Here is a 23,214-nt window from a genome sequence, read left to right as displayed (position 1 = left end):
TTTTGATTCCGGGAGGGAATGCAGGTCTCTGTTGTGGGTAGCGTGGTGGGCTTTGGGAACAGTGGCTGGCTGGTCAAAAATTCAAGACTCCTCCTGTGAGCCAGCACTGCCTTCTCCAGGAAGCTCTCACCCTTTCCGCTCCCTGTGCAGTGACGCCCAGCCTAGGCTCTGCAGTACCCAGGGCTTCTCCAGGGTAACCTGAAAACCCTCTGGCAGTTCACAATTATTCTGTCCTTTAGCAAGCTTCACATCCTTTTTACTGAGTGCTAGATATCAAGGATATTTTAAATGACTAGGTAATGTTCCTATGTAAATGAATAATAGTAGCTAAAATGTATCCAACTATTACTGTGAGCAAGGGACCAGACTTTGTCTTATTTCTCATGATAAGAGGTGGAGTCTCCATTTTACAGATGAGAAAACTGAGGCTTGAGAGGTTATGTGATTTCTCCAAGGTCATACAATTAATCAATGGCAGGGCTGAGAATCAAATTCAGGTAATTTGATTCCAACAGCTGTACTCTTTATTGCTCAGCACTGAGCTTTAAGCGTCTATTTGGGAGCCTAGCTCAGCCTGGGGAGTGAGGAAAGGCTGCCTAGAGGAGGTGAGGCTTAAGCCAAGCCTTGAGGCAGGAGCAGGCATTAGCCAACGGGCTGAGGAGGGAGAGGATGGTTTGGGGTCATAGTCCACACACAGACCCCAGGGCGAGGAAGAGAATGGCTTTGTCTGCAGTGGAGCAAGGTGGCTGCAGTTCTGGATCTGAGGTGGAGAGTGGCAGGATGGAAGCAGAGTCCAGATCCTGAAGGGCCTTGAATTTAGACTGGATCCTGAAGGCAATGGGGGCGCCATGGAGGGCTCTCAGCAGGCAAGTTCACAAAATCAGCTTCGCTTGTTGACAGTGCCTCTGGCCAGCGTGGGGAGGTTGGTCTGTGGAAGGCAATGGTGGCAAATCAGAACTGGAGTCAGGTGCCTGGGTTTGAATGCCAGCATTTCTACTTGAATGCCAGCATTTCTACAAGTTGCTTCTTCACATCTTTAAGCCTCAGTTTCTTTATTTGTGAATGGGATATAATAATACCTTGCAGAGTTGTTGAGGTGAGTAAGAGTGAATCTAAGCAGAATGTTTAGCAGAGTTGTACCCTGGCACCCAGGACGTGTTCAATAAATATTAGCTTCTCTGTGCCAGATGGGAGGTGTTGAGCACGGCTATGCTTTGGATGAAAGGAGAGTGCTCTACCTTTCTGACTTTGCTCCCTATAAGCCTTCCACATTGATTGCCTGGGGCCAGAATCTTATCAGGGACTTTTACATTATTTTGCCCAAGGTCTATCTGTTTCAAGAGAGAGAATGCTCATAAAGTGCTTAGCAGAGACCAGACACACAGTAATCGCCAGATGCTTGTAGCTATTAAGTTAGGAAATGAAACTAGCTCAGAAAAGAATAACAATTAAGCAATTATCAGTCTGTTATCAACCTAGTATAAATGGGAAGCCAAATTCTTTCCCAGGAACAGGTTTCCATTGGGATAAGGAAGTCTGAGATCTGGAACATAGAAGGAGAATCTGGGGAACTGCAGGACCATTTGGGAATTTTTCCTGGAGCCAGTCACGTCTAGAGAAGAGCAGAAAATCCAATCCCAGTTAAATAGGTGTTACAAATCCAAATGGTTTAGGATTCCAGAGTATGAAGTAGCTCCTGCCTTCCAGACTGTAGATGGGGGGATGATGCTTCCTTTTCTACACTAGGAGCTGTGAAACCCTCTCCAGAAAGATGCAGTTGTGGTATCACCCTCTTCCAGATGCTTTTTCCCAGAGGGAGCTTTTGGAGGTCCCAGGGACTGTCAAGAATTAAGCACCCAAAAAAAAAAAAAAAAAAAAAAGAATTAAGCACCCACTATATGTAGAGCTTAATGTGAATTGAAAAAAAAAAAAAAAGGAAGGCAGTGTGAGGCAGTATAGCAGGAGGCAGAACCCAGCTCTAATTTTGTCTCTGCCAGCTACACTCTCCATGTGACCTTGGTAAAGTCTCTTGTCCGTTTCGAGCCTCAATTTTCTCAGCTTCTTCTGTTGTGTGATGGTATTGAGCCTCCCTGTGCCTCAGTCGCTACATTTGTGAAATGATTACCACCTCTTTCACAGGACTTTGTGAGATAATGAACTGCTCAGTGCCTGGTTACAGTTACTCCCTGGCTTGCTCCCTCATCTCTGCAATTCCTTTCCCCTCAATGCTCCTGTGCTTGCACAAGACCCCAATTGGGGGTGGAGTGTGTGGGCAGGGGGTGGGGGGGGTGTTGGCTGGCCCTGTTGGGGAGAAAAGGAGCTTATCACCAAGTGTTACGCCGGCATAGGACACCGTGGAGCCGACCACTGGCTGCTGGTCAAAAGGCGCTCCAGCCTCCGGGCAGGCCTTGTAAGAATCCATCCACAGATCCCTAAGCTAAGGCTGCTGATTAGATAAGGAGGGTCGGATCAGGTCCCCAGGCAACTTGGGAAGCGGCAAGGTTCATTCGGACGAATGAACTTGGATTTCAGATCCAGGTTTGTCTCTGTCCTTTCCTGGCTGGATGACCTTGGGCCGGTCACTTTTCCTCTCTCAGACTCAGCGTGCTCTGGAAATGGGGCTCCTCATCCAGCTCACCTCTCTGAGTGGACGAGGGCGAAATGTAGACACAATGGACGGGAACTGCGTTAAGGGCCGGCGAGTGCTATTTGTTATGCTAATAGGTGCACGCGGCGGGCTCCTATCCAGCGGTTTCACTCCGGTTAAGCGGTTCCTCCCACCGTAACCGAGGTTTCTCGCCTCACCGCCTCCCGCCCCTGCGGACAGGGCTCTGCGGACCGCAGGGTCCAGGGCCGTTACCATTGTTCTTCGAGGCTGGGCGGTAGAGGAGGGCTCTCGCAGACCAGACCTTGCCTTTGGTCTCTCCCTCCGCCCCGCACCCCAGCCGCAGCGAGCCTCGAAGCCCCTCTCGCCGATCTTTCCCGAGGAAGCGAGTCAGCCCCGGAGAACTGCCGAACGGCGGCCGAAGGAGCCCCCGAGTGTTTCCGAAGAACCCCGACCTCTCGCAGTCTCCGGAAAGAGCCGAAGGAGCCTCTCACCCTCGGCCTCCCGAGCTACTCCGAAAAGGCCCGAAGCTTTCCGAGCGGCCGTCCTGCTGGACTGCTGGAGGCGGCCGCAGCGCCATGTTGGATGCTCTGCTCGTTGAGTGAAGAAAATCCGCCGGCATCGCCTGAGCCCCGCTACCGAGAAGGGCGCCGCTTCCCCCGGGGAGGGGGATAAAGACCCCCTGCCGCCGGCCCATGAGGATATTGCCGTGAAAGGTCCGGTCTCTCCGCCTCCTGCCCCCGCCGGGTCCGGCCCCCCCCCTGGGGTCGCGTTGTCACGGAGACCGGCAGCCGGTGGTGCTGGCCCGCGGGGCGGCTGCTGCTGCCGGCGGCGGCGGCGGCGGCGGCGGCGGCGGGCGTGTGTGACCGGCCCCGGCTCCCTCCTCCTCCTCCTCCCAGCCTCCCCCCGGCCCCCCGCTCCCGCCGCCTCCCCGGGTCTGCCCCCATCCCGCCCCCCCGCTGCCCCCGGCCCCTGCACCCCGGCGCGCCCGGTCCCGCTCTGGGGGGGTTGGTGGCTTCGCTTTGCCATGAGTTTACCGCAGAAACCGGCTCTGAAATCAGGCTCAGCGGCTGCAGCAGGAACCGGACCCGGCACCGGAGCGGCGGCGGCGGCGGCGGCGGCAGCGGTACCGGTACCGCCTCCTCACCCGGCGGCGGCGGCGGCGGCGGCGGCGGCGGCGGCGGCGGCGGCGGCGGCAGCGGCCCCTCCTCACCCGAACATCAGGGCCCTCCAGACCCAGGCGCCCCAACAGTATCCTTTTCACCTTCCTGCCGGCCCTTTGGCTCTCTTCGCTGCACACCAGGGGGGCTGTGGCCCCTCCGGGGACTCTCCTGCCGGCAGCCACTGCCCAGCCAGGGAAGGGGCTGCTCCTCCAGCCCACGCACCCGGCTTGGCCGGAGCTTTTGGGGTCCCCCGGCAGCAGCACTGCGGGGCACCCCGGGACCCTCTGCACTACTGCGAAAACTAGCTCCACCGGCCTTGCTTCTGCAGCCCTTCCCTTTTGGAGCTGGGGGACCCTTCCCCTCCTCGCCTCTCCTCCCGTAAACCCTACCCCCCCCCCCCCTTTATTAGGCCGAATTTGCTGGTGCCTGTGACCAGCCCTGCAGGGAAGGCTTTTCTCTGATTGTTGTGAGGACTACACCCTCCTCATCTCCCTTCAGCTCCCCCTGCAGCGGGGCATGGTGGGCTTCTCTAATTATTATTATTAATACATAATAAACTTTATTGGTAAATTTCCTGTATGAAACTAAACTCAGCTCGTTCCTGAGGTAAGTTGGATTTTAAATCTACGGTGAAATTTTGCAGAAAGCACTCCCTCTGGCTAGTGTTTTTTAGCGATTGGGGGAGTTGTGGTTTGTGGTGGAACGCGATCTAGGGAGGAAATGTTAAACCGGACGCTTCCTTGCGTTTGACCTTTTTAAAGGAAGAGGAAATTAACAGACATTACCCATCACCCCCAAAAGTCTCACTTCTTGGAAGGCTTGTGTTATGCTGAATATTTTTAAAGGGCTTTCATTTACTCTTCATAGGCCTGATGTCTAGAGGGTACCAGGGCCCCTGGAGGAAAGTCTAGTATTGAATGTGTCTAATTTCATGTTATTTGCTTGATTGTAGAATTTTTGGACAGCTTTGATTAAAAAGACTTGGTGACGAGGTATTTTAGTTAAAAACCAGCCGGTGAAGGTAAAACATTGAGTTCATGAATTCCACGGAGACTTAGAAAGGTATTATTAGCTACCTTAGAATAACATTTCATCATGCATCCCTCCCCCCAATCCATTGTATTTGTGTAAATCAATAAATAATCATTGGATGTTAGATGTGTTGTGTTTTTGTATTTGTGTCATCGTGTGTTTGACTTTTAGAGAGAGTAGGGTATTTGAGCAAGTGAGAAGCTAACTGCTGTGAGGTCCACAGATTATTTCACAGTCTGTAGTTTGATTCTTGTCTGTGTCCATTGCTTTGAGAAGGGGAAGGTATCTCCCCCTTCTAGAAAGAGTCATTCCAGGTCATCGTTTTGGTTTCTGTCAAGTGCCATTTTCTCTATTCTTTGAATATTATTAGTCCACATTTTTTCAATCCAAGCAGTGGTGGCGCAGAGTAAGATAAATTCCATTCCAGTGTCATGTGTGTACTGATTTCATAAGGTTGAACTGCAAGATTCTGTTCAATTAAGAATTGTTCACCAATGAGAATGGTTAGTGATACCTGAGTGTTTGTTGCTCCTCCAAAACCTGGTTAGTTTTGATCAGTATCCCTAGTTGCTTTACTCTGGGGGAAGAAGTTTGGCTGATATGCCTACTTCGAGGTGGAATTCAGTGCTGGATCTCTTAAACATATCTTGACTTAATGCTTTGTGAGTTTAAATTCCTTTTTAATTTCAGTTTGTTTTTTGTTGTTTTTTTTTTTGGTCTTGATTGCCCATATTTGGTTAGGGCTCTAAGTTTCTATACTGCGCCACCAAGTAAATTATTCCTTACCTGCGTCTTGGAGCTGTTTTGGAAATTAAATGAAAGGAGGTCCACAGTATGTTTTCTTGACTACAGAGTGATAAGTAAGGACCTGAGTGTTGAATATGACAGTGCTTGTTGAGTTTGGTGGTGTTATTTGGACACAAAGAGCTGTGACTTAAGTGTTTCAAGTGTACTTTTTCTCAGCGCATTTCACAAAGGAAGGACTTATAAAAGCTGTGAGTTGGTTGCAACATAAAAGTAGTTACTACTACTGCAACAGTTGTTAAAGGGGATTTAAGATGTAATTGCTAGTGGAAATAACTTTTATACCTATACCTATAGTAATATAGGATACTTGGTTTTATGTGGCTTTAAGTTTTTACTTTGCCTCATGTCGTGGAAGTAAGATTAAATTTTCTTCTTGATGTATTTCACAATTCTATTATCTTCTCTTTGCTTTACACATCGAAAGGTTACAAATTGCTAAAATCTAAAAGCTTGTATAGTAAATGAAGTGTAGATTACAGATTTCATTACAACATACCAATGGTGAAATGTTATCAGTGGTAATGGGGAATTGGTTAAAAATGGATTGAAATAGAGCAATTCTGCTTTTGTACACTGAGTGTGGGAATTTGTATTTGTTTGATGAAAGTGGTTATCGTATAAGTTGATACACAGTGAAGCATTGAGACTGGAGTGCAAATTTGGAGTTGCTCTTTCTATGGCTTGATTAACTCTCCAGTTCCTCAAAATATATGGGTGCAGTTGTGTTTGAATTGAATTAATAAGTTCAGATAGTATTTTAAATTTGTAAAAATATTAGAGATTCATGTAACAAGATGTTCTTCATTTGTACTTAGTGTTCAAGTGACAAATCAGAAATGATAGTGAATTTGAATTTAAACGGAACCTGCTTAAGTAAGCATTAGCATGGCGTGGCAGGCTCATAAGGCCATTTCATGGAAAGACGCCTTTGACTGCTGAGAGGCAAGGGATGGGGCATGGCAGAGGGTGGGCAGGAATGGTGGGGATGAAAGAAGAAGATAAACCCTGATATAAAAAGTGCTAATGGCAAGGGAGAAATATGCTTGGAGTTTTATAACATAATCCAATATGAATAGTTTATGAAATTGGCACCTTAGGATACTTGCCTTGAGATTTGCTCACCTCAGCTTCCCAGTATGAGGTTCCAAGAGGCTCTACTGAGAATCTCAATAGTGATTCTTAACCTTTTCTGGGTAAAAAACAACTTTGACATTTTGATGAAAGCTTGTAGATCCTCTCCACAGAAAATTGTACATGCATAGAAAATCTTGCTTACGTTTCAGGGAGTTCTTGGGTCCCCATTAAAAGCCTAGTTCTTTAGATGGAAATTGCTCACCCTTGAGATAATTAAAGATAAATGAGTTTGAATTCAGGTCCCCAAGTAGTTCTGACTTAAACAGAACAATTTTGCAGTCTGTTATGAATACATGGTGTTCTATTTATATGGAAAGACTTCAGGGTGTAATTTCTCTCAGGGCTGCTGACACTTCTGGGGAGTCTAGTTACTGTTTGGGGGGAGTTGGTTTGGTTAAGAAATCAGAGCAGTGGGTTCTTTAAAGGAACTAAATTTGGCCTGTGGTGACCCAAAAATGACTTGTGTCCTCAGCTATTTTGTCTTAGATATGACATATATTAAAAGCAAATATTCCCTTTTTTTTTTTTTTTTGGTATTACAGTTTTCCTTTTTTTGTGTTCTGTGTTGATTTTCAGTTTTGTAGGCTGAAGCTAATAATGTTTGCTTTCTTCTTTTTTGCCTCTACCAAAGCTAAATCTGAATAATAACAATAGTGTTCATTTATTGAGTGCCTACTATTCTAGGAGCCATACATACATGGTTTTATTTAATTCTCACAAGGACTGTAATGAGTCTGTATATATTCCTCATCTGTAAAATACTGTCTGTATTTTACAGATGAGGAAACTAAAGTTCAGAGAAGTTAAGTAACGTTCCCACAGTTGTCTCTCTAGTAAGTAGTGGACTGCAGTTCAGACCGTGGTTCCAAAGCTTATGAATGTCCTTTGTAGTATGCTGTGCTACTTCTTACCAAGTCTGCATGTGGAAGTGGAAGGAAGGATACCCTCCCATGTTTGATAGCTAGGGGAATCTGTATAAAGTAAAGGAGCTCTGTGGAGTAATCTAGAATGCAGTGGTGCTGCACCTTGTTTTAATTAGCTCATAGCCACACACTGCTAGACAGGTAGGTTATCTTTACCTCACTGAGCCTTAAAGCATAGGAATAGACCTGCCACATTTGATTCAGTGCATGTTTCTGCTTGTTCAGATGTTAGCAGGGCCTCCAGCAAAATACCTTTATAACTAGCAACTAGAACTCTGTAGCTTACGCAGTGGCCAGCAGTCTGTTTACTCCTAAGCCCCACCATCAACAAAGATGGATCTGTGCTTCGAGAGAGCAGATCCTCATCATCCTCTTCTAGCACGGGAGAGAGGGAGACCAATGCAAGATGGAGATAAAGAAGGAAGAAAGTTAGATGCCTGAGTCACATCAGCTCACATCAGTCACATACTGCTGCTACTCCCTGTCCTAGGCTTATGGGTATTTTCCGTCAAACTGAGAATTTAAATTACCTAAGGACTGATATGGTGCTTTTCCACATTGGGGTTTCTGATAAGATTTTTACAAAACGTCTGCTAAAAAATGTTTGAAACCCGTGTTTTAAATCATAATAGGGTTGCTATTTGTATTGGAGCTTTAATCTAAGTGGCAGGTTTTAAAATTGTTCATTTATCCAGCACCTACTGTGTGCCATACTCAGTGCTAGGTCTGGGGTTGAAATCTTTGCCCTCAAAGAACTTGGTCCAGACAGGTAAACGGACAGAATACCATGAGGCAAGTACAATAACTGCTATAAGAGCCTAGCCTGGGGGAAGGAGGAATTAGGGCTTCCTAGAAGAAATCTGAGCTAAATTAGAAGGATGAGTAAGAATTACCCAAGGTTTACAGAGCTTTCACCTTCTGCCGGCTGACTTTTCACAATTCCTTTGCTGTTGCTGCTGCATAGAATTTTAGTACTAAATGGATTTCAGGCATGTTTCAGGTTTTTATCAGGAGCAGAGAAGCTAGAAGGAGGTACCAGAGAACATGGTAATCAAAACACAATTGCTGTAGATTCAAAATATCTTCTGCATCATAATATGAGGAATTAGAGTATGAGAAGATATGTATCAGATCTGATCTCTGTGGTTGGTTCTTTCCTGGTCTCCTTCACACTCATCCCATAATACCCCCTTGCCCTTCTGATATTGAACTTTGGCTGGGAAGCAGTACCTGCTGGCCTTAAAATACAGATTTTACTTGGTGTATTGAGAAGTCCACCTGATTTGGAGTAAAAAAAAAAATCTGGATTCAAGTTTGGCTTTTCCATTTTAATGTGTTATCTTGGACTAGTCACATAACTACTTTGGGCATCAGTTTCCCTTTCTCTAAAATGACGGGGTAAGACTAGTATAGTTTACAAAGTGATCCTCTTGAGTTGTAATGGCTTTTAATTCTGAAGATTATGGTTTGAGGTTTGTTTTGTTCTTGCAAGTAGGCGGGAAGGATTTATAGAGACCTGTTAATGGTTTCTTAGTTTGTCTGATGGTCAGTGACACGTTTCTGTGGTGACTTACTGATACTAGAGGCATTCTGACATGGATCATAGGGAAGGCAGCTTGCTCATATGAGAAGAAACCTCTGGTTTTTGTTTTATTAATGTTAGATTTAGCCAAACAGACTGAAATACTTCTGTGACTTTAGTAGTGAAGACTGTATTGTCTGTGGTGGGATTGCTTGAGGCTGTAAAATAAGGTTGCCGCCATGGTCAGATGCTGCCTTGCTCTGGGTGGTGATCCAGGTAGTTCATTATGAGGTATGAGGGAAAGTAAGTTCTGAAGTAAACTCCTGTGATGAGAAACAATCTATTTTTACTTTAGGAATAATACTTCGAGCTAATATAATACGAAATGAAGTATTTCCTGATTACTAGGTAGGCGCCTGACTTCAAGTAATGTGTAAACTGCAGGTGAGATTTACATGGATGAAATATTGCGGGATCCCAAGATACTTCTGAATTCTCAGTTGGTTCCTAGTTCTTTGGCTTGCTGCCAATCAGAAGTTTTTCAGTCTCCTATACTCTTAACTGAAATTTGAGATCGTTTGAACTATTTAAAGTACATTTGAAATTTGTCAGTTTTTATGATCTTTATTAACTAGTAGTTGTTTTGTACTTTTTTGAGCCCTGTGTGTGTGTTTCCTGACTCTTCTGAGACATTAAATTTTATTTGTAGAGAATGTAAACTCCATAAAGGCAGAGATTTTTGTCGCTTTTGTTCACTATTGAATTGCTAGCACCCGTAACAGTGCTTGGCAGGTAGTAGGAAGTCTATAAATATTTGTTGAGTGAAATGTTGATTAAGTTAGAGTCTAGGAATCAGTTTAAGATAAGTTTTGGGGTAATAGAGATGGCATCACAACACACTTCGCACTCAAAGCTGCCCTAAATTGTTTGCACTGATGTGTAATTGAATTGAAAATAGTTCCATAATTTCCTTTGAGATGGCATAAGCATTGACCCAGTTTACATAGCCATCTAAAATGGCTGGGTTACATTTGAAGTATAGATACTGAGGATTAGAATTTGTATAAAGGCCAAGGAGAAAAAACATTTATAGTCAAATGTTACTATTAAAATTTTTGTTTTATAATTATGAGTAACACATCATCAATTCAGAAAATTTTTAAAATATGGAAAAGTAAAAAGTCAGTCATAATCTTAGTACATAGAGATAACCACTGTTTAACATTTTGGTTTATTTCTTGTCCTTTTTTCTATGGACTTTAATTTTAATGGACTTAAAATCTGCCCTTTTTTGTAACATAACTTAAGATTAAATTACATATAGTTTTGTATCTTGCTTATTTTGTTACTTAACTATCTGCCAGCAGAAACTACTTTTTGAATAGTTTTATTCTTCATCAATTTGGAATGAACTATTTTTGTTTCTTTGGAAAGGTCTTCTTTCACCTTTGGCTTGTAGCTCAGAAGTTATCACTACACATTAGAAAGAGAAGGGCTGAAACCTTTATCAAGAAGTCAAACATTTTTGACTTGTGCCTATAATGTTTTGCATTATTTACGACATTAAAACTTGATCTAACTTCACAGATTTTCCCCCCTACAGTTATGTACATTTAAAAAATTATTCCTTTGAATCCATCTTCATCCATATATTCAATCATACTTAAAAAAGACGTGGCCAGGGTGGTATTTGATAGTTATGAATTGTATACATGTGTGATATTGCCTTGATTCCTTTAATTTGTTTCAACAAACATTGGTATTATATGGAGTGATTGAGGAGGGAGGAAAAGACCATATGCGGTCTCATGTGGAGTTAGGGAAATAAGATTGAAACATGGGAACAAACAGAATTTTGGAATAACAAGGGGGAAAACTAGGTGGCAATAGAAATAAGTACAGCCAGTTTTGAGCCAGAATACAGTATTTTTACATTGAGAATGGAAAGGACTGAACCTTGAAGATAGAATGGAGGAATTCTAAGAAAGAAAGGGTGAGTGACTCCTGACTCTTTCTAGGCCCTAGAAAATAGCATATAAGAAACAGTTTGAACTGAAAGATGAATTTTTAAAAAATTAAAAAGAAGAGTTTAAGCCTGTAGTCAGGCTTAAGAGTTTAACCCTGTAGTCAGGGTTTGGTTCGGCAGAGAGGAATGGATTGTGGTGAGTGGGTGATCAGCATGAACAAAGATTTGGGCCTGAAATAAGCACGGTGTATGCTGGATTGTAAGGGTCCTGAGCAGTATGCTTGGAGTGGAGGAGCCTTGAGGTTGAATGCTTGAGATAATGGATCCAGATTCTAGAGGACTTTGAATGAATAAGAGAAGAGCTTAGACCTCACTTGTGCAAAACCATTGCTCTTTTTTTTGGACAGCTTTATTGAGATATAATTTGCATACCATACAAGCCACCCATTTACAGTGTACAGTTCAATGGTTTTGAGTATATTCACAAAATTCTGCAACCATCACCCTAATAAATTTTGGAATATTTTCATCACTCCCAAAAGAAACCCATTAGACTCACCAGTTCCCCCCCCCACCCGCCCCCAGTTCTCTCTGCCCTAGGCAAGTACTAATCTACTTTCAGCCTATAGAGATTTGCCTATTCTGGACATTTCGTATAGGAATAATACAATATGTGGTCTTTTGTGAGTGGTTTCTCTCACTTTGCATAATTTTTTTGTGGTTCATCTATGTTGTAGCGTGTTTTAGAACCTTTTTTTAAAATTGTTGGAGAATATTCCAAGTATTACATTTTCTTCATTCATCTGTTGATGGACGTTTGGGTGGTTTAAACTTATTCACTATTATGAATAATTATAGTTGTGTGGATGTATGTTTTCATTTCTCTTGAGTATATACCTAAGAGTACAGTTGCTGGGTTTTATGAGGTAACTCCATGTTTAACATTTTGATTAACTGCCAAACTGTTTTCCAAAGTGACTACCATTTTACATTCCTACCAGCAAAAGATGAAGGTTCCAACACTTGGCATTGTATACGTCTTTTTGATTATAGGCCGTTCTAGTGGGTGTGAAGTAGTATCTCATTGTGGTTTTGATTTGCTTTTCCTTGATGACTGATGATGTTGTGCATCTTTTTGTGGGCTTATTGGCCATTTATCTTTGGAGAAATGTCTGCTCAAATCCTTTGCCCAGTTTTTAGCTTGGTTGTCTTTTTATTATTGAGTTGTAAGAGTTCTTTATATATTCTGGATACAAGTCCCTTTTCAGATATAACATTTACAAATATTTTTTCCCATTCAGTGGGTCATCTTTTCACTTTTCACCCTCCGAAGCACAAAAGTTTTTAATTTTGATGAAGTCCAATTTATCTGTTTTTCTTTTGTCACTTGCGCTTTCATATTGTGTCTAAGAAGGCTTTGCCTAATTCAAGGTCATGAATATTTACTTCTTTGTTTACTTCTAAGAGTTTATAATTTTAGTTTGTACATTTAAGTCTCTGATCCATTTTGAGATAATTTTTGTGTATGATGTTAAGTAGGGGGTCCAAGTTTATTTTGCATTTGGATATCCAGTTGTTTCAGTACTATTTGTTGAAAAGACTGTTCTTTCCTCATTGAATTGTCTTGGCACTTTGTCAAAAATCAATTGCATTTCTTTTGTTTCGTTTTTTTTTTTTAATTGGGAAACTGGTGATGAAAACAGTAGTTTTGAAGATTCATTTGGTTGAGGTGTGCAAGTTGAAATAAGGAACAGGAAAGATTAGGAGAGTAGGAATGGCATCACAGAACTATGTGTAAGGTTTTATAATCCATTAAATGTTTGAGATTTAGTGAGGTGTGCTAATTTTTTATGACTTATTGAATAAACAAACTTTGACCATTTCTTCCTTTTGTATAATGCCTAGAACTATTCAAAAGAGATTTTGCCTGCTTCTATTATTAAGATAATTCCTATTAGGCAGTGATAATTTTGTAAGAAGTAAGGTATGGGCATTTGACTACTTTGCTGTCCTGTGAAGAATTGAAATTGTAAGTTACAAATTCTTGGGTTATTGTATTTCACATAGAATGTTAGTTCTGCATAAAGCATTTATGTAATTTTCAAGTTAAATTTGATTTTTTTATTTATTAGGTTATACCCTCAGTCTACGCTAATGTTTCTTTATATTATTATAAAGAAACAAAATAGAGAAATACTGCTAATCTCTAACAGGATTCTTTTTACTATTTAGGAAAAGACCACATTAAAGAAGAGGCTCTGTATAACCTTTCAGGTCTGATAAAAACAGGGTTTATTTGCTTTGGATGAAGATTTGCCGCACACAAGAAACTTCTTCAGTGACTTGAAATATTACAGTGTGGGAATGGGGTTGCTGATTTTTAAAGATTATGTCTGTCTACTTTTTAAGTTTTATAAATTACTATGCGTATCTTTAGCTTAGCTCTTACTAAATATGCAAAGGAAGAGGGTCCTAATTAACCTAAATGTAGAATTTTAAGGACATCAATACCTGGTTAATATTGTTGAGTCTTTGAGGCTAATATGTCATATTCAGCTGATACTTTCAATGTTGTTGATCTTTTTCAGAAATAATAGAATTTGGAACCAGTCCAACTTCCTGAGGTAACTGCTGTTTCAAAAGCATACAGCAGAGTACTTAACCTTAGCTTATTACCTTTTATGCAGTGACTGGGTGAGTGTACTTGAATGTGGTACATTTTAGGCAAGGCAGTGAAAGCTGAATGCTGCTCTGGAAAGTCAGTGATTTCATTCTTGACCTTTAAAAAATCATAATTAAAAAATCGAAGCATGTAAGTATGCATTAGCTTACTTTCGCATTACATAAGTCTACTTTGGGGATCTCCCTGTCCAACTTTATGGCCCTCTCCCTCAGGGGCGTTTGTTCAGAGGCTAAGGGAAATGAGGATGACTTGCCTAAGCATCAAGTTTATGCCAGCTCAAACTGATTTGAGATCTTTAATAACATGAACCACTTTGACCTACTAGTAGGGTAACCGAAGATCCCCTTTCTCCTGTAATGGTCCTGGTTTGGATGGTAAATTATAGGGTCATCCTACCTAGTAACCATTATATAGCTTAGAAAATTAGGCATCTTTATGCTATTTCTAGATATGTTACTAAAATGCTTTGTGAGGCAGCAAAACATTTTATATCCTTTGGTCCAACAATTTGTATTTTGTACTTGACCTTGTAGTTATTATAGAAGTCTTTGACATTAGCATGTCAACTAAGTAGGAGCAAAGTATTGTCAGCTCCCCAAAAAAAAAAACTTGATTTGAACTAATTTTAGACTTGCAGAAAACCTGCCAAAATAGTAGGAGGAGTTCCCTTGTATCTCTCACCTCCTTCCCCTACTGTTAGCATCTTCCATAACCAGTATAATCATCAAGAACAGGAAATTACCATTGATACAGTATTTTCAGCTAAACTACAGACCTTATTAGAATTTTTACCAATTTTTCCACTATCCTTTTAGTTATTATTTTTCCTTAGTCTTTTCCAGTCTGTGATTGTTCCTCTGTCTTTCCTTATCTTTCATGACCTTGATGCCTTTGAAGATTACCAGTCAGTTATTTTGTAGTATGTCCCTCAGTTTGGGTTTATTTGATGTTTTCTCATGATCAGAATGAGGTTATGAATTTTGGTAAGAATAGCAGAATGCATCCTTTAGTAGTGTATCATATCAAGAAGTTCGATAGTGTATCATATTAAGAAATTCCTGATGTCCGTATGTAATGGTTACTTTGATTACTTGGTTAGATTGGCATCTGCATGGTGGGTCATTCTACTGTGGCATTACTATCTTTCTCTTTGCTTGTGGAAGACTTTGCAAATACTGTTTCTCCTCACACTTTGGCCCACTAATTTCAGCAACTGGTGGATCTTAACATGCAACGTTTATTAAGTTTGTGGTTGCATAATTGGGGCTATTTCTCTCTTCTACATTTATTAATTGTAATTCTGCTGTGAGGAAGAGCTCTCCTCCATTTATTGATTTATTCTATTGTATATTTATGTCATCACGGAGTCACAGATATGTATTATCATTATTTGTTTTGTTGCTCAGATTATTCCAACTTTGGCCATTAGGAGTTCCTTCAGATTGGCTCCTGTGTTTTTCTACCCAGCCACCAACCTGTTTGTTTTTTGCCGTGCTCTGCGGCTTGCAGGATCTTAGTTCCCCTACCAGGGATTGAACCCAGGCCCCTAGCAGTGAAAGTGTGGAGTCCTAACCACTGGACTGCCAGGGAATTTTGCCCACACCCCCCCCTTTCTTTTTTAAAGCATTTCTTTACTTTCTGACACCACAAGATGTTTCAGGTTCATATTGTATTTTTCCTGCCTCAATGCTGTGATCAAACACTTCTCCAAGAAATCCTGACTCTTTTTATTGGAAAATGGTATTAGTGACCAAGCTCTGGGCCGAGGTGTGTTCAATGTTACTGGAATGTCATTGCTTCTAGGCCCTATTGGCAGACAAAATTAGGGAAAAAAAAAAAAAAAAAAAAAAATATATATATATATATATATACACACTAACCCACTTGTATACACATTATCTGTATTTCTATATTTGTATATACATTAAAAACCACGAGTTTATACTAATAGCTCGAGTTCCACTGCAATGCCACCCAGTTTGTTTTAACATTCCCCTTTTCCTTATTTATTAAATATCTCCAATAATGAGAAACCTGGCTCTCATTATCTACAATCTACTCAGCTAATTATAGTATACACATAAAAAGTTTGAGAGTTGCTAACCCTATTCCTCTACTTTTAGTTTTGATTGTTTATTTTGGATATGTGAAACATTACTCTGGTTCTAAGAGTCTGAGTTATATTAAAAAAAAAAAAAAAGATATACTCAGAGAAGTGTTACTCCTATCTCTGCTACCCAGTTTCTCTTTCCCCCTTCTTTCCCACCTGTACCTGGAGGTAACCAGTCTCTTAATTTCTGGTTTATCTTTCCTGTATTTCTTTTATACAAATGAGTAGATACCTGTACATTTCTTATATCCCTTTTCTTACATGAAGGTAGCCATGTGGTCGTGGTGAATCCCCTAATTCCTTGAGTTCTAGTTTTCTCATCTGTAAAATGAGGAAAATAGTACCTCTCTCCTTTTCCAAGGGTTATGATAATGATTGAGATAATGAAAGAGAAAATGCTTTCTAAACTTTATGATGGCGTTTATAAGGCAACAGCATTAGTGGTTTCTGTCCAGGGAAATGACTTATTTGACCTTGTGACACAGTACAAGAAGCTTTTGTTACTGTGAAACAATTTGAGAATTAAAACATAGTTTTTTTGTTGTTCTACTTTTTCATTTTTATTATTTTTACCAATTTTCAATATGGTTTTAGGTTATCACAGCATATCATGTGTAATTACTTAATTTTTTATTTTTGAGCTTGGCCAGCATCTGAATTCCCCAAGAGTCAACGTTTTTAATTTGTATTAAAACTTGGTCAGATTTAAAAAGTATTCCTTCTTCTGTTAGCAGAGTAGATAAAAGAAGGAAATGTGTAGAGGTTTTTGTATTGTTTTTGTTTTTGCTTTGTTTTGCTCCCAGAGACTTGAATTTGAAGGGCTTTTTATGTTTAGGTTGTATTGGGAACTGCAGGTCCAGTGTCTTTACTTCATATCTAACAGTTTGATTTAGTCAGAAGATGTACGTATTTCACATTCTTTGAGTTTTTAAGAGTAAATTCTTTTGATGAGATTTGAGGTCGGAGACGTACTCTAGTTAACCCTGTGGAACCCATGGATAAACCACCTACATTGTTTTTTATTGTTGTTAAATTTTGAACGCCAGGTCTGATGAATTGTTTTACCTGAAGGAGCTTAACTGAAATAGAAATTTAGTCATTAAAAGTTACAGTTCATATGCACTTTAAAAATCACAACCCCCTTTCTTCAATTAACCATATATTTATCACGGAGTCTAGGTACAAAAAGTAAGTCTGCATACATTTAGTGAAATTAAGGCTTTGGTCTATTCATAGGAGTACTGTGTGTGAAAATGAGTGGCAGTGGTAAGGACAGTTGTGAGAAGCCTCCAACTGTCAGATGGCAAAATAGCCTTCACACACATACTGCTGGTCTCTCTTTCTAATTTTTCTCAGAATATTTGGAGAGGCAAGTCATGTTTCTTTTGTATTCCAGAAACATATTTGTGAAAATAGCTTAGTTGCTATTCAACTGAATGGAAGAGGACAACTGGTAATGGTAAGGTTAGGATGCTCAAGGGAGAAGGAAAGAACTAATGGAATCTTGAGAAAAGAATAAGAAGTAGAACAGGGAAGGGAAATATTGGTCATTGTTTTGATACCACAGGTTAAGCTAACAGCGCCTGAGGCTTAGTAGACACACAATCATTGTTTATTAAATGAGCAAAGGAGCAAGTTTTATTAAATAATAGTACGTGCTAGCTGTTGAAGGAGATACAAAAGAAACCTGCAATGTGCTCTCTGCCTCTTATGTACTCTAGTCAAACAGTTAAAAATTTAAGGTGCTCTCTGAATGGAGGTAGGAGATCAGAGGCCTGAAAGATCAGTGAGAACTAGAGGAATAGGAAGTAAGATTTGGGTAGATGTAAGGGGAAGGACATTTGCAGTTTATTTATTTATTTATTTAGCTAGCTAGCTGCACTGGGTCTTAGTTGCCGTATGTGGGATCTTCTAGTTGTGGCGTGCAGGGTCTTCAGTTGCAGCATACAGGATCTTCAGTTGAAGGATGCAAACTCTTAGTTGTGGCATGTGGGATCCAGTTCCCTGGCGAGGGATTGAACCCAGGCCCCCTGCTTTGGGAGCACAGAGTCTTAGCCACTGGACCACCAGGGAAGTCCCAGGACAATTACAGTTGAGGGAGGATACATTTATAGCAGTTAGGAAATGGTACATAGTATGTTTGGGGTAGTCAGAAGACCTGCTTGGCTGAAATGGAAAACATAGAATGTGCAGTACATGTGATAGTTTTGGAGACTTTTGCATATTTAGCTAAATAATCTGTACTTTTATCTTGTAGTAGGTGGAAGTTTATTGAAGACTTAAGGCCTGCTAACATGTTTGGTCATTACCGGAAGATGAAGATTGTGCTGAATGGGTTGAGAGAGACAGGAGGTATGGAGACTATATGCTAGTTCCATTAAAGGTTTTCCAAGGTTTTACTGCTGCACATTGAGGCTAGAGGGAAGTGAAAAGGAAAGGATGGTCATATCATGAAAGCTATAAAAGAAAGAAAGATTTGACTATCCTTGATAAAAGAAAGTAAAAAGTTAAAACTGACTCCAAGCCTTTGAGACTGGAAAATTATGCTGTCATTGATGGAGTAAGAAAGATGTAGGGTTTAATTTTATATCACGTTTTGAGATAGTGGGCAGATAAATTCAGTTTAGGACATGTTGGATTTGAAATGAATGGAACGTCTTACTCATTTAACAAATGGAGATAACTGGACATGTTTGGAAATAGGGAGATGAAGTTCACATGAGCAGAAAGGGCTGGGAAAACAAATGTGTGAAAATATAAGCATAATGGAGAACGTGAAGAGAAAAGCAAAGGTTCTAAGTCCATGCAGTGTCCAGTGATTTGATGAAGATGATGAAACTGTAGAAAAGAGGAAGCGGCTGAGAGGAAAGAGAACCAAGAAAGCACAATCTTTTTATGCTTTCCTGGTTAGGTTCCCACTGAGCTTTATGTAGCTGGAGAAAGTGACATTTAATACTTGACAGGTAGCCTTTTGATTTTTTTAAAAAAATAAATTTATTTACGTTTGGCTACGTTGGGTCTTTGTTGTTGTGCGTGGGCTTTCTCTGGTTGCGTTGAGCAGGGGCTACTCTTTGTTGCGGTGCATGGGCTTCTCATTGTGGTGGCTTCTCTTGTTGTGGAGCACGGGCTCTAGGTGCACAGGCTTCATTAGTTGTGGCACGCGGGCTCAGTAGTTGTAGCTCACGGGCTCTAGAGCGCAGGCTCAGTAGTTGTGGCACACGGTTGCTCCGCGCATATGGAGTCTTCCCAGACCAGGGCTTGAACCCGTGTCCCCTGCATTGACAGGCGGATTCTTAACCACTGTGCCACCAGTGAAGTCCTAGCCTTTTGATTTAAACTCCAAACTCTGCTTAAGTAATTGTTGCTACATTTAAGGAAGATTGGGGACCGAAGAGAAATTTCTTTCTCTTTCTTTGCAAGCCTGAAATTAGTCCTTGATGGACTTTGGTTTGGGTACTTATATTTAAATCTATACTTTTGCTTATTCTCTATAATAATGGCATATTTTATAATAAAAACCTTTAAATATACTTAAATCACATATTATCTACCTTGGCTACTCAAAAGCTGTTGTTATTGGGGTTCTGGGCTCAGTTATTATGAAATCATTCATTTGAATTCACATTTTTAATAAAGGATTTTATATACTAATCAGGAATTAAGCATAGCATAATGAACTCAGTGTTACCACCCTTAATTGATAAATTTCAAGAAGGAGAAAAGGAACTGATGTTTTAGCGAGTTTTTGTCTCGTTATTGTGGACTGATGTATAATTTCTTAAGCTTTTTGAAATAGTGAAAGTATCTTGTGGATGATGAATTTTTGTACCTAAGGAGTTTGGTTTACAAGTTGGGAACTGCTTTGTTAGTCCAGTATTTGTACCAGCTGGGAACTGGTGATTTGGCAAGCTGTTTCACATGGAATGTAGAACAAAGCAGAGATGGGATACTTTCTTCATAGGTTCTAAATAGAAATCTGTTTTGGGGACGTCCCTGGCAGTGAGTCCAGTGGTTAAGATGCCGTGCTTCCACTGCAAGGGGCACGGGTTCGATCCCTGGTCAGGGAACTAAGACCCCGCATGCCACAGCACAGCCAAAAAAAAAAAAAAATCTGTTTTCTTGTTTATGTATCCCAGCTTAGTCATTCAGTAGATATTTATTGAGCACTGACAATGTGTCCTGGGCTAAGCACGGAGAAATTAGAAATAAGTCATAGTCTTTGCCCTCAAGAAGTTTACAGTCCTAATGCAGGAGACAGATATGTAAGAGGGTAAGTAAACAGGAATCAGAAAGCATAGGACCCGTGAGAGCTCTGAGGGGGGTCACTTCACTTAAGGGTGTGGGTGGGAGAGAATTGGGAGGAATGAGGGAAGAGGCTTCCTGGAGAAGGGGGTACTTCTAAACAATCTGGAAGGATGACTGAGCCACGTGAAAGATAATGGTAGGACAAAGAGTATTTCAGCCATGAATCAGCACATACAGAGACTTAGGACAGTGAAAATGACTTGTTCATCATTGCTGGAACAACAGTTTGGAGGGGAGAAGTGGATAATCAGAGGCCACAGAAAAGGGCCGTATAAGCCATGCTAAGGAGCACGGATTTCAGCCAGGTGACAGTGAGGAGCCATCAAAGCTGTAGGCTGGGGAATGATGTGGCCAATTTGTGTTTTAGAAGGACCCTTCTGGAATGTTGTTAGGCAGGAGGATCAGATTATATATTTTTAGTAAATAATTCAAATCCAAGATTGATACATGGGTTATAATTTTTACTTGGGACTCTTAAGATAGGTTGTATATACTTTTCCTAAGGATGACTTTCAGTTCATTTACTTTTTTATCTGCAGTTTTCCAAATTTATGAATTATGTGTAGATATTTTTGTTTAAGAGACTTGGAGCTAGGTTAATTTCCCTGGTTGTTACCAACCTGTATTTAAAGATAACTCGGACTTTATATATTTTAAAAAACACATGTAGTTCTGATTTAAGTTTCAGCCTTTGTTTACAGTTGATGCATGGTTTGTAGGAGATTCATGGTGGATAGCTTGTAAGTTTATAGTTTAAAAGGCATATTGTCTTGGTACTCAAATAAAGGAACACTTAATAGTGAAAGTACCTCCTGGCTAGCAGGGCATCTTTTGTCATAGATATATATGTATTGTATATATCTATATCTCCTTGTTAGTTCAGCTAGGAATTTGAAATATTAGGTTAATTTGACTGCCTTTGAAATGAAAAGGGAAATTATTAAGGTGTAATGCCCAGATGAGCCATGGGGTATGAAACGAGAAAGCAATTAGGAGTTGTTTCTCAGCCCAGTACTTTATTGGAAATCACAACTTTGAAAAATACATTTGGATAAAAGCTCTCCAGAGAGTGGGCATAGAGGGAACCTACCTCAACATAATAAAGGCCATATGTGACAAACCACAGACAACGCTGTTCTCAGTGGTGAAAAACTGAAACCATTTCCTCTAAGATCAGGAACAAGACAAGGTTGCCCACTCTCGCCACTATTAATTCAACATAGTTTTGGAAGTTTTAGCCACAGCAATCAGAGAAGAAAAAGAAATAAAAGGAATCCAAATCAGAAAAGAAGGAGTAAAGCTGTCACTGTTTGCAGATGACATGATACTATACATAGAGAATTCTAAAGATGCTACCAGAAAACTACTAGAGCTAATCAATGAATTTGGTAAAGTAGCAGGATACAAAATTAATGCACAGAAATCTCTTGCATTCCTATACACTAATGATGAAAAATCTGAAAGAGAAATTAAGGAAACACTCCCATTTACCACTGCAACAAAAAGAATAAAATACCTAGGAATAAACCTACCTAAGGAGACAAAAGACCAGTATGCAGAAAACTGTAAGACACTGATGAAAGAAATTAAAGATGATACAAACAGATGGAGAGATAGACCATGTTCTTGGATTGGAAGAATCAATATTGTGAAAATGACTATACTACCCAAAGCAATCTACAGATTCAGTGTAATCCCTGTCAAACTTCCAATGGCATTTTTCACAGAACTAGAACAAAAAATTGCACAATTTGTATGGAAACACAAAAGACCCCGAACAGCCAAAGCAATCTTGAGGGAAAAAAAAAATGGAGCTGGAGGAATCAGGCTCCCCAACTTCAGAGTATACTGCAAAACCAAAGTAATCAAGAGAGTATGGTACTGGCACAAAAACAGAAATATAGATCAATGGAACAGGACAGAAAGCCCAGAGATAAACCCACACACATATGGTCACCTTATTTTGATAAAGGAAGCAAGAATATACAGTGGAGAAAAGACAGCCTCTTCAATAAGTGGTGCTGGGAAAACTGGACAGCTACATGTAAAAGAATGAAATTAAAACACTCCCTAACACCGTACACAAAAATAAACTCAAAATGGATTAAAGACCTAAATGTAAGGCCAGACACTATAAAACTCTTGGAGGAAAACACAGGAAGAACACTCTTTGAAGTGTGTTGCTGTGAAGTGTAAATCACAGCAAGGTCTTTTTTGACCCACCTCCTAGAGTAATGGAAATAAAAACAAAAATAAACAAATGGGACCTAATGAAACTTCAAAGCTTTTGAACAGCAAAGGAAACTATAAACAAGACGAAAAGACAGCCCTCAGAATGGGAGAAAATGTTTGCAAACAAATCACGAACAAAGGCTTAATCTCCAACATATATAAGCAGCTCATGCAGCTCAATATTAAAAAAACAAACCACCGGATCAAAAAATGGGCAGAAGACCTAAATAGACATTTCTCCAAAGAAGACATACGGATGGCCAAGAAACACATGAAAAGCTGCCCAACATCACTAATTATTAGAGAAATGCAAATCAAAACTATAATGAGGTATCATCTCATACCGGTCAGGATGGCCATCATCAAAAAATCTACAAAAAAATAAATGCTGGAGAGGGTGTGGAGAAAGGGGAACCCTCATGCATTGTTGGTGGGAATGTAAATTGATACAGCCACTCTGGAGAACAGTATGGAAATTCCTTAAAAAGCTAAAAATAGAATTAATATATGACCCAGCAATCCCGCTACTGGGCATATACCCAGAGAAAACCATAATTCAAAAAGACACATACACCCCAATGTTCATTGCAGCACTATTTGCAATAGCCAGGACATGGAAGCAACCTAAATGTCCATCAACAGAGGAATGGATAAAGAAGATGTCGTATATATATACAATGGAATATTACTCAGCCATAAAAAGGAACGAAATTGGGTCATTTGTAGAGACCT

At 40.4% G+C, this 23,214-nt stretch overlaps 1 protein-coding gene across 11 annotated transcripts in view; it reads left to right on the top strand.

The window, feature by feature from the left end:
• Positions 1-3,212: 3,212 nt before the first annotated feature.
• EIF4G3 (eukaryotic translation initiation factor 4 gamma 3) overlaps positions 3,213-23,214 on the top strand; it is a 389,134-nt gene continuing 369,132 nt past the window's right edge. For 4 of the 11 annotated variants that reach the window (XM_068539092.1, XM_068539093.1, XM_068539091.1 and 1 more), the window contains exon 1: positions 4,395-4,830. The gene's annotated coding sequence lies outside the window, so the exon portion shown is untranslated. Of the gene's footprint in view, positions 3,322-3,666; positions 3,857-4,391; positions 4,831-23,214 lie in introns of those variants that run through there. The other 7 variants (XM_068539088.1, XM_068539086.1, XM_068539085.1 and 4 more) reach the window with 4 other exon arrangements.

This window comes from Eschrichtius robustus, chromosome 3 (assembly GCF_028021215.1).
Source record: "Eschrichtius robustus isolate mEscRob2 chromosome 3, mEscRob2.pri, whole genome shotgun sequence".
Taxonomy (NCBI): domain Eukaryota; kingdom Metazoa; phylum Chordata; class Mammalia; order Artiodactyla; family Eschrichtiidae; genus Eschrichtius; species Eschrichtius robustus.
Note: the sequence above shows the minus strand (reverse complement) of the source record. Positions and strands in the feature narration are given on the sequence as shown.